We start from the raw sequence: 8,639 nt of genomic DNA on the forward strand, positions 1-8,639 counted from the left end.
GAAGGCAAGCTTGGCAATACGGATATGTAGATCTCCTCCCATTGTAACCGATTCTGTGTAACCCTAGCCCTCTCCGGTGCCTATATAAACCGGAGGGTTTTAGTCCATAGGACGAACAACAATCATACCATAGGCTAGCTTCTAGGGTTTAGCCTCTTTGATCACGTGGTAGATCTACTCTTGTACTACCCATATCATCAATACTAATCAAGCAGGAGTAGGGTTTTACCTCCATCGAGAGGGCCCGAACCTGGGTAAAAACATTGTGTCCCTTTCTCCTGTTATCATCCGCCTAGACGCACAGTTCGGGACCCCCTACCCGAGATCCGCCGGTTTTAACACCGACAACTACTACTACCCCGAGGGTGCCTACTACTACGTGATGGCCGCTGACGACCTGGAGTAGTTAGGAGGCTCCCAGGCAGGAGGCCTTGCCTTTTCGATCATTGTTGCTTTTGTGCTAGCCTTCTTAAGGCAGACTTGTTTAACTTATGTCTGTACTCAGATATTGTTGCTTCCGCTGACTCTTGTGTATTGGAGCTTATGTATTCGAGCCCTCGATGCCCCTGGCTTGTAATATAAAGCTTGTATTATTTTAATTTGTGTCTAGAGTTGTGTTGTGATATCTTGCCGTGAGTCCTTGATCTTGATCATACATGTATGATTAGTGTATGATTGAACCGAGGGCGTCACAAGTTGGTATCAGAGCAGACTGCCTGTAGGATCCCCCTTTCCAACTCCTTGGCCGAAGTTGAGTCTAGTCACTGAGAAACTTTTACTAACATGGATGTGTGGCTTACCGGCCCACGTCGCCATTGGGTGGTATTAGGATCTTTTTATTCCTCGTCTATACTCTGGGACTCTGATCTTTCTTCTATTCGGGTTAAATGAATTTTGCTAAATCTAACTTTAGGATCTCGTGATCACTTTCACCCAGAGAGCACCTTATTACCGATGATCATCTGCTGCACCAGAAGATTCCGAGGTTACTCTACGATGTTCTCCTAAGACACTCGTACCCACCGCCTTTCTAAATTCCCTACCACTATTATATCCCTATTGATAACTGCATACACCTGCCATTCTTACATTCAATCCTGTTGCTCTTGTTATTACTAGATGCCCTGAACTGCTCTCTGTTGTTCCGAGAATCCCTTGAGCTTACTGCCTTGCAGTTCCTTGTCACCTGAATACCCCTACGAATAATTTTGTGCACCTATCAAGTATCTGCTCATCCTCAGTTGATTCATGTACTTCACAAAAGTCTTCGTAATACCATTCGTTCTTCTGAAAATCCTCAACAGCCCATTGTTCTTGAATGTCTTGCTTGCTTGCATTATGGTTAATACCATAAGTCTAGTAATCTTATTGTTATCCTTTGTCATTATCATTTTGAGTCCGTTGATACAATACATTGTGAATGCTCGCAATCCTCAATCAGATCCTAGAATTCATCCTTCTGGCTCAGACGTCATTTTAACATGTGCTGGATCTCGACCAATCAAATCACCATTGATTGTACCCCTAAGGCTATTCTACCTATCCATCCCTAATCAGAGCATTGCTTCTGATCCCTTGTCTTGGAATTCATAATTCCTTTGCAGTTGAGCTTTGAGTTAGTCAGTTGTTCCTATAATCCGGTCTCCTTGCATTCTTTCTTCCTCTGGTTGAGTACTGATGCTCACATCAGATCCCTTGTGGACCACTAGACCTTTTTTCGGATTTTATCCGACAATGTCCTTCATATTCAATAAGCTTGTGAGCTTTTCCTTGGATACATAATGCCTTTGGTAAATTGTATCATCTGCTTTCTCAAGCATGCTCTACTATCAAGCTTGTGTTATTTATTCTTGAAATTTATGGTATATGTTCCTAAGATGCCCCGATGGGCTGAACCTATGCCTTCCCTAATTTGTGTGAACCCGGAAATTTCTATGAGTCATACTCTTTTGGCGTTTTGCCAGATATAATTTCAACACTATGACTTCATCGAAAACAAGAAGTGAATGGAAGGTTATGCATTGAAGAAGTGGGAGTCGACCTTGAACTTTGTGTTCATGCCCATGGACCCGATGTGGAACTCATCATGGAAGCTTATTCTGATAATAATAATCCCCTTATTATAAGTTCATCTGGTAACTATGTTTTGTCCTTTGCAACCGTGGTTCCGACCATGATTGTTTTTTTTCTTTGATCCCATTTCTCGGACAAGTTAAAGCGCTTGTCTTCTGCAAATCAATACGCTTTCCCAACCTCGATTTTGCTCTACCTTCGAGTATTACCCTCTGGTATCTCGAGAATATCACGAAACTACATAACTTCTTATGAGTTCTTTCTCTACTATTATTTTTCGCCGATTCTAAATTTTCCACGGGTTCCGGGTTATTAATCACTCAAGAACACCGATAAGTGAATCGATTCTGCACTATGATTCTATAACTCTAAGTAATTTTCATTCCTTACGAGTTTAATAATCCGTTAAGTCATTCCTAGCCTGATCGGCTATACCATTATCGTGCTAAATTTTAATTGTGTCACCTTGCCCTTCTTCCCGGAGCACAATTTTCGAGGATGAGCTAAGCTTATGTCCATTTTCCTCATCATATCATTTCACCTTGAACATCAAGCTTGATTTCGAGTTTGTGTCGTACCCATGGTTCCAATAACCTTTTGCTTCATCATTCCTTTGACTTGGTGTTGTCGCTGATTGATTACATCTTCATGAAATCTATCGAGAAATGTGTCGTGATCATCATCAGCCTTATGAGCTCTTGCAGGATATCAGTTGAATTCTTGTTGAGAAATAACATCCTTGCCCTCGATGATTTGTGTTATCACTGACCACTTTATTGCCTTCCGTTTAACACAAACATGTTCGTGTTTTGTGTTATACCTTGAGATCCTTGCTACCCAGCAATTGTTCTTCTTTACCTTGGAGTATTACCATATTTTATGTCAAGAAAGTCATGAGAATTTCACCACCTCTTAAGAGATCTTGATACAGGTGATACTTCTTGCAATATCCGTTCATTCCTTGGTCCCCGTGATTGTTTCTAACCGGAAAACTGACAATTGAACTATGATGTGCGTCTTCAAAACTTCTAGCAACCCTATGTGACTAACTCATTAGTCACATTGCTTGCAAGGCTTATAGTGATGTGCATTACCGAGAGGGCCCAGAGATACCTCTCCGATATATGAAGTGACAAAACCTAATCTTGATCTATGCCAACCCAAAAAACACCTTCGGAGACACCTGTAGAGCATCTTTATAATCACCCAGTTACATTGTGACGTTTGATAGCACACAAGGTTTTCCTCCGGTATTTGGGAGTTGCATAATCTCATAGTCAGAAGAACATGTATAAGTCATGAAGAAAGCAATAGCAATAAAACTAAACGATCATTATGCTAAGCTAACGGATGGATCTTGTCCATCACATCATTCTCCTAATGATGTGATCCCGTTCATCAAATGACAACACATGTCTATGGTTAGGAAACTTAACCATCTTTGATTAACGAGCTAGTCAAGTAGAGGGATACTAGGGACATTCTGTTTTGTCTATGTATTCACACATGTACTAAGTTTCCGATTCATAAAATTCTAGCATGAATAATAAACATTTATCATGATATAAGGAAATATAAACAACAACTTTATTATTGCCTCTAGGGCATAATTCCTTCATAAAATTAATGGGATTAAAGCAATCTTAGATGAATGAGGGGTTCCGAATTATGATTTGGCATTGTTGACCTTTTGAAGGGTCTAGTTTGGCATTGCTGTGATATAATTATCTTTTAGTTTATTTAAAACTTGTGAACTATGGTTTGTATGTTTGAATCTCTAAACTATGGTGTGTTGGATCTAGTAACTATGTTAGAATGCTTACGTCTTTGGAGGGCCTAAAAGTGGCAGAAACATTTGGTCCAAACATTTGTAGGCATTTTGGTGATCTGCGTTGGAGATGCCCTTAGGCATCGATTGATCTAGAGAAGCAACTGGGTGGGTGGAGGTTCTAGATCAAATTGAGGTGGCATAGGTGGCATGATATACTTTTTAAAGCAAAAAAATGAAAACGGTTGGCTGATCACATACAACACATAGGTTGTCTCGCTCTAGCGATGAGTGTCATGCGTGCCCCGCGCATCGCGTTGAATGCCAAGCTACTCTTTCAGAAAAATCCCCTTGCCTTGTCCTCTCACATACGCGAGAACTTATCCCCATGGTGGTATTTCCTCTCTCTCTCTCTCCCATGCTACACCATGGCAGTATCTAAATTTTCGGAGCATCCAATGAGGACGGGGTAGGCAGGTTGTCGCCCTAGCCCACATGCTCCATACTTGGGGACATCTAGGATATCCAGATGTTTGAATCTCTAAACTATGGTGTGTTGGATCTAGTAACTATGTTATTGTGCTTACCTCTTTGGAGGGCCTAAAAGTGGCAACAACATTCGGTCCAAACATTTGCGGGCATTTTGGTAACCTGCGTTGGAGATGCCCTTAGGCATCGATTGATCTAGATAAGCAACGCGGGTCGGTGGAGGTCCTAGATCAAATCGAGGTGGCATGATATACTTTTTAAAGCAAAGAATTGAAAACGGTTGGTTGATCATATACAACACATAGGTTGTCTCGCGCTAGCGATGAGTGTCATGCGTGCCCCGCACATCGTGTTGAAAGCCAAGCTCCTCTTTCATAAAAATCCCCTCGCCTTGTCCTCTCATATACACGAGAACTTATATCCCCATGGTGGTCTTTCCTCTCTCTCTCTCTCTCTCTCTCTCTCTCTCTTCCAAGCTACACCATGGCGGTATCCACTTTTTTCGAGCATCCAGTGAGGACGGGGTAGGCAGGTTCTCCCCATAGCCCACATGCTCCATCCTCGGGGACATCTAGGCGATCCAGGTGTTGCATCATAGACCATTACTACGGACGTACGTGGCTCGTTTATCCAATGGCGGCAGTGTTGCAAACAATGGTGTTGTTGCAGCAACTGCCAAAATGTTATGGTAGGAGGTCGGTGCTACAAACTCATCGGGATTGCAACATACCCGATGCTGTGAAAACATAGTGGATGTTGTGGCACGAGGCCGGTGCTTCGAGCTCACCAGGATTACAACATAGACGGTGTTGTGGAAACATATCCAGTGTTGTGGCTGCTAATGGGGTGTGTCACCGATGTTGTGGCCGATCGGCGTTGCTGGAAACAGTTCATCAGAGATGTTGCAAGGGGCTCGCTGGGAGCACCTCCAACAGGTGTCGTGCTGCAAGTGCGCTCGTCGAAGATGCGGGGAATGCTGCAACACCAAGGAGATAAATCAAATAGGCACCAGTCTTCAGATGCTTTGACCAATTGAACGACTACGAGAGGGTGGATCGGATGATTCGCTAGCCCACTAACGCCAACCTTTAGTTCAAGAAAAAACATCCAATGTTATTTTTTTCTTCCTTCCAAAAAGTATTTTTTGTTAACTCATAATGTAGCACCATAAGACACAGAACATAACAAACGTACGTATGGCCTTTGCATCATTAAGATCCACACAACCAACATCAGCTCGCGCTCATGAGAACAAAATAAAATAAAATAAACACCAAGACCAGCAAAGTCGTAGTAGGCTGAAACTGTACATAAGGCGAGGAGGGTGCAAAGCCTAACCATAGACTATGCCACCATCCATGTGAGGCTAAAAACATCCCTAGTCACCTGTTTTAATCGCGTGCACACCAAAGTGAAGCAATCTTTGTAGAGTGGAGAACTAATGAAACAATTCATACATAGGTAGACAAAGATAAAATATTACTGTTAAAAATCATGTTATTTCTACATAGTCATAGTGACCATAACAAGACTGACATTTCCACTCTTATAAGCACACTAAATTGGGTGCAATATCATCCCGCGAGTGACCAAACATGTTGGCAACATTTTTTGATAGCTACAAGTTAAAAGTTGTTTGGATAACTGACCATGTAGCGGACACAAAAGTGAAATGAAAGTAAAGATATTTAACTATCTCATCATGACTTCTTTGTCGGACAAGATTGTCCTTTGTTCGGACCACTCCTAGACGAATATGCTACATTTTTTACTTTAAGTGGTACTCCTTAATAAAACTTGGTTAATTAAGTCTCAGTTGACTGAGATCTAGTCATATCCATATTGAATACATCATAAACACTCTTACTCTCTGTGAAATTTTAGTGGATTTCGTCACGGACTCCAAATTCCAAAACCGCATTCCAAAGTTGGGGGCACTAGGTGGGGACCGAGCAGATTTTGCCAATGATTGATTTGTCATTTTGTGTGTAGCTCGCGTGTGAATGTTCTCATCAGAAATTTCACACAAGTAGTATACATTCATATGTTACTTCATACATTTTTCAGAATTGTTTGAAACTTTGAAATGTGATTTTTTTTCACTTTTAAATGAATCAGCTCTATTTTTTTAGAAAAGGAGGAGGACCCCAGCTTCTGCATCTGGGCGATGCATGCAGTCACTTTATTAATTATTCACAAAAGACCTTATAAAGAAATACAACAGTAAGTCTGAAGCCACCATCTAGGCAATGATACGTCTCCGTCGTATCTACTTTTCCAAACACTTTTGCCCTTGTTTTGGACTCTAACTTGCATGATTTGAATGGAACTAACCCGGATTGACGCTGTTTTCAGCAGAACTACCATGGTGTTATTTATGTGCAGAATCAAAAGTTCTCGGAATGACCTGAAACTTCACGAAACATCTTTTCGGAAATAATAAAAAATCCCTGCAAAAGATGAAGACCAGGGGGCCCACACCCTAGCCACGAGGGTGGGGGGCGCGCCTGCCCCCCTAGGGCGCGCCCCCCTACCTCGTGGGCCCCTGGAGCTCCTCTGACCTCAACTCCAACTCTATATATTTGGTTTCGGGGGATAAAAAAAATAGAGGAGAAGGATTCATCGCGTTTTACGATACAGAGCTGCCGCCAAGCCCTAAAACCTCTCGGGAGGGTTGATCTAGAGTCCGTTCGGGGCTCCGGAGAGGGGAATCCGTCGCTATCGTCATCAGCAACCATCCTCCATCACCAATTTCATGATGCTCACCGCCGTGCGTGAGTAATTCCATCGTAGGCTTGCTGAACGCTGATGGGTTGGATGCGATTTATCATGTAATCGAGTTAGTTTTGTTAGGGTTTGATCCCTAGTATCCACTATGTTCTGAGATTGATGTTGCTATGACTTTGCTATGCTTAATGCTTTGTCAGTAGGGCCCGAGTGCCATGATTTCAGATCTGAACCTATTATGTTTTCATCAGTATATGAGTGTTCTTGATCCTATCTTGCAAGTCTATAGTCACCTATTATGTGTTATGATCCGTTAACCCCGAAGTGAAAATAATCGCGATACTTACCGGTGATGACCGTAGTTTGAGGAGTTCATGTATTCACTATGTGTTAATGCTTTGGTCCGGTACTCTATTAAAAGGAGGCCTTAATATCCCTTCGTTTCCGCTAGGACCCCGCTGCCACGGGAGGGTAGGACAAAAGATGTCATGCAAGTTCTTTTCCATAAGCACGTATGACTATATTCGAAATACATGCCTACATTACATTGATGAATTGGAGCTAGTTCTGTGTCACCCTAGGTTATGACTGTTACATGATGAACCGCATCCGGCATAATTCTCCGTCACTGATCCATTGCCTATGAGCTTTCCATATATTGTTCTTCGCTTATTTACTTTTCCGTTGCTACTATTACAATCACTACAAAATACCAAAAACATTACTTTTACTATCATTACCTTTTGCTACCGTTACCACTGCTATCATATTACTTTGCTACTAAACACTTTGCTGCAGATATTAAGTTTCCAGGTGTGGTTGAATTGACAACTCAGCTGCTAATACTTAAGAATATTCTTTGGCTCCCCTTGTGTCAAATCAATAAATTTGGGTTGACTACTCTACCCTCGAAAACTGTTGCGATCCCCTATACTTGTGGGTTATCAGGCAACAACTGTCGTTACTCATATCCAGTTGCTGCAGGGATGCTGATAGTCAGGGTCTAATACAAAACAGACCTCGCAGCCAAATAAAACATCTAAGACCTGAGGCTCCAACCAAGCCACTTTCCGGGTATGAGGCACACACTGGTCCGGCACCATCTCAGAGGCCGCCGCCGCCAACTGCCACCACTTCATCTTCAAAGTTGTACTGACGCATCAACCTTCCCCAGTCTAGCTGCTGTCGACGCCACCACGGCACCCAACGGCACCACCTCCCTGTGCGCGAACTACTGAGCACGTCGTGGTCGCCGCCGGTACACCTCAACACCATGCCGCCAAGTCCAGCTGACATAGCTTGTAGTCCTTGGAAGATCTGTCGTGCGTAGCACCTGCTGAATAGGCATGACAAAGCATAGCACCTGTCGGCCAAGCATGACTTGACATTTTCACCGAAGCTCCATGCTAGACAAAGCGGCTCCACCTCCTGCCTCTATCTTCCAGCGCTGCTCCACAAACGATGCTCCCAAGAGAGAAACGACGCCGCAATGCTGCCATTGCCCGATCTGGAAGACCAGATCCTAGGGTTTCCCCCAGAGCAGTACGAGTGGGTCGACAGTAGTCACATGACGATGCCTTCA

The sequence above is a fragment of the Triticum urartu genome, chromosome 3 (assembly GCF_003073215.2).
Source record: "Triticum urartu cultivar G1812 chromosome 3, Tu2.1, whole genome shotgun sequence".
Classification (NCBI taxonomy): Eukaryota; Viridiplantae; Streptophyta; class Magnoliopsida; order Poales; family Poaceae; genus Triticum; species Triticum urartu.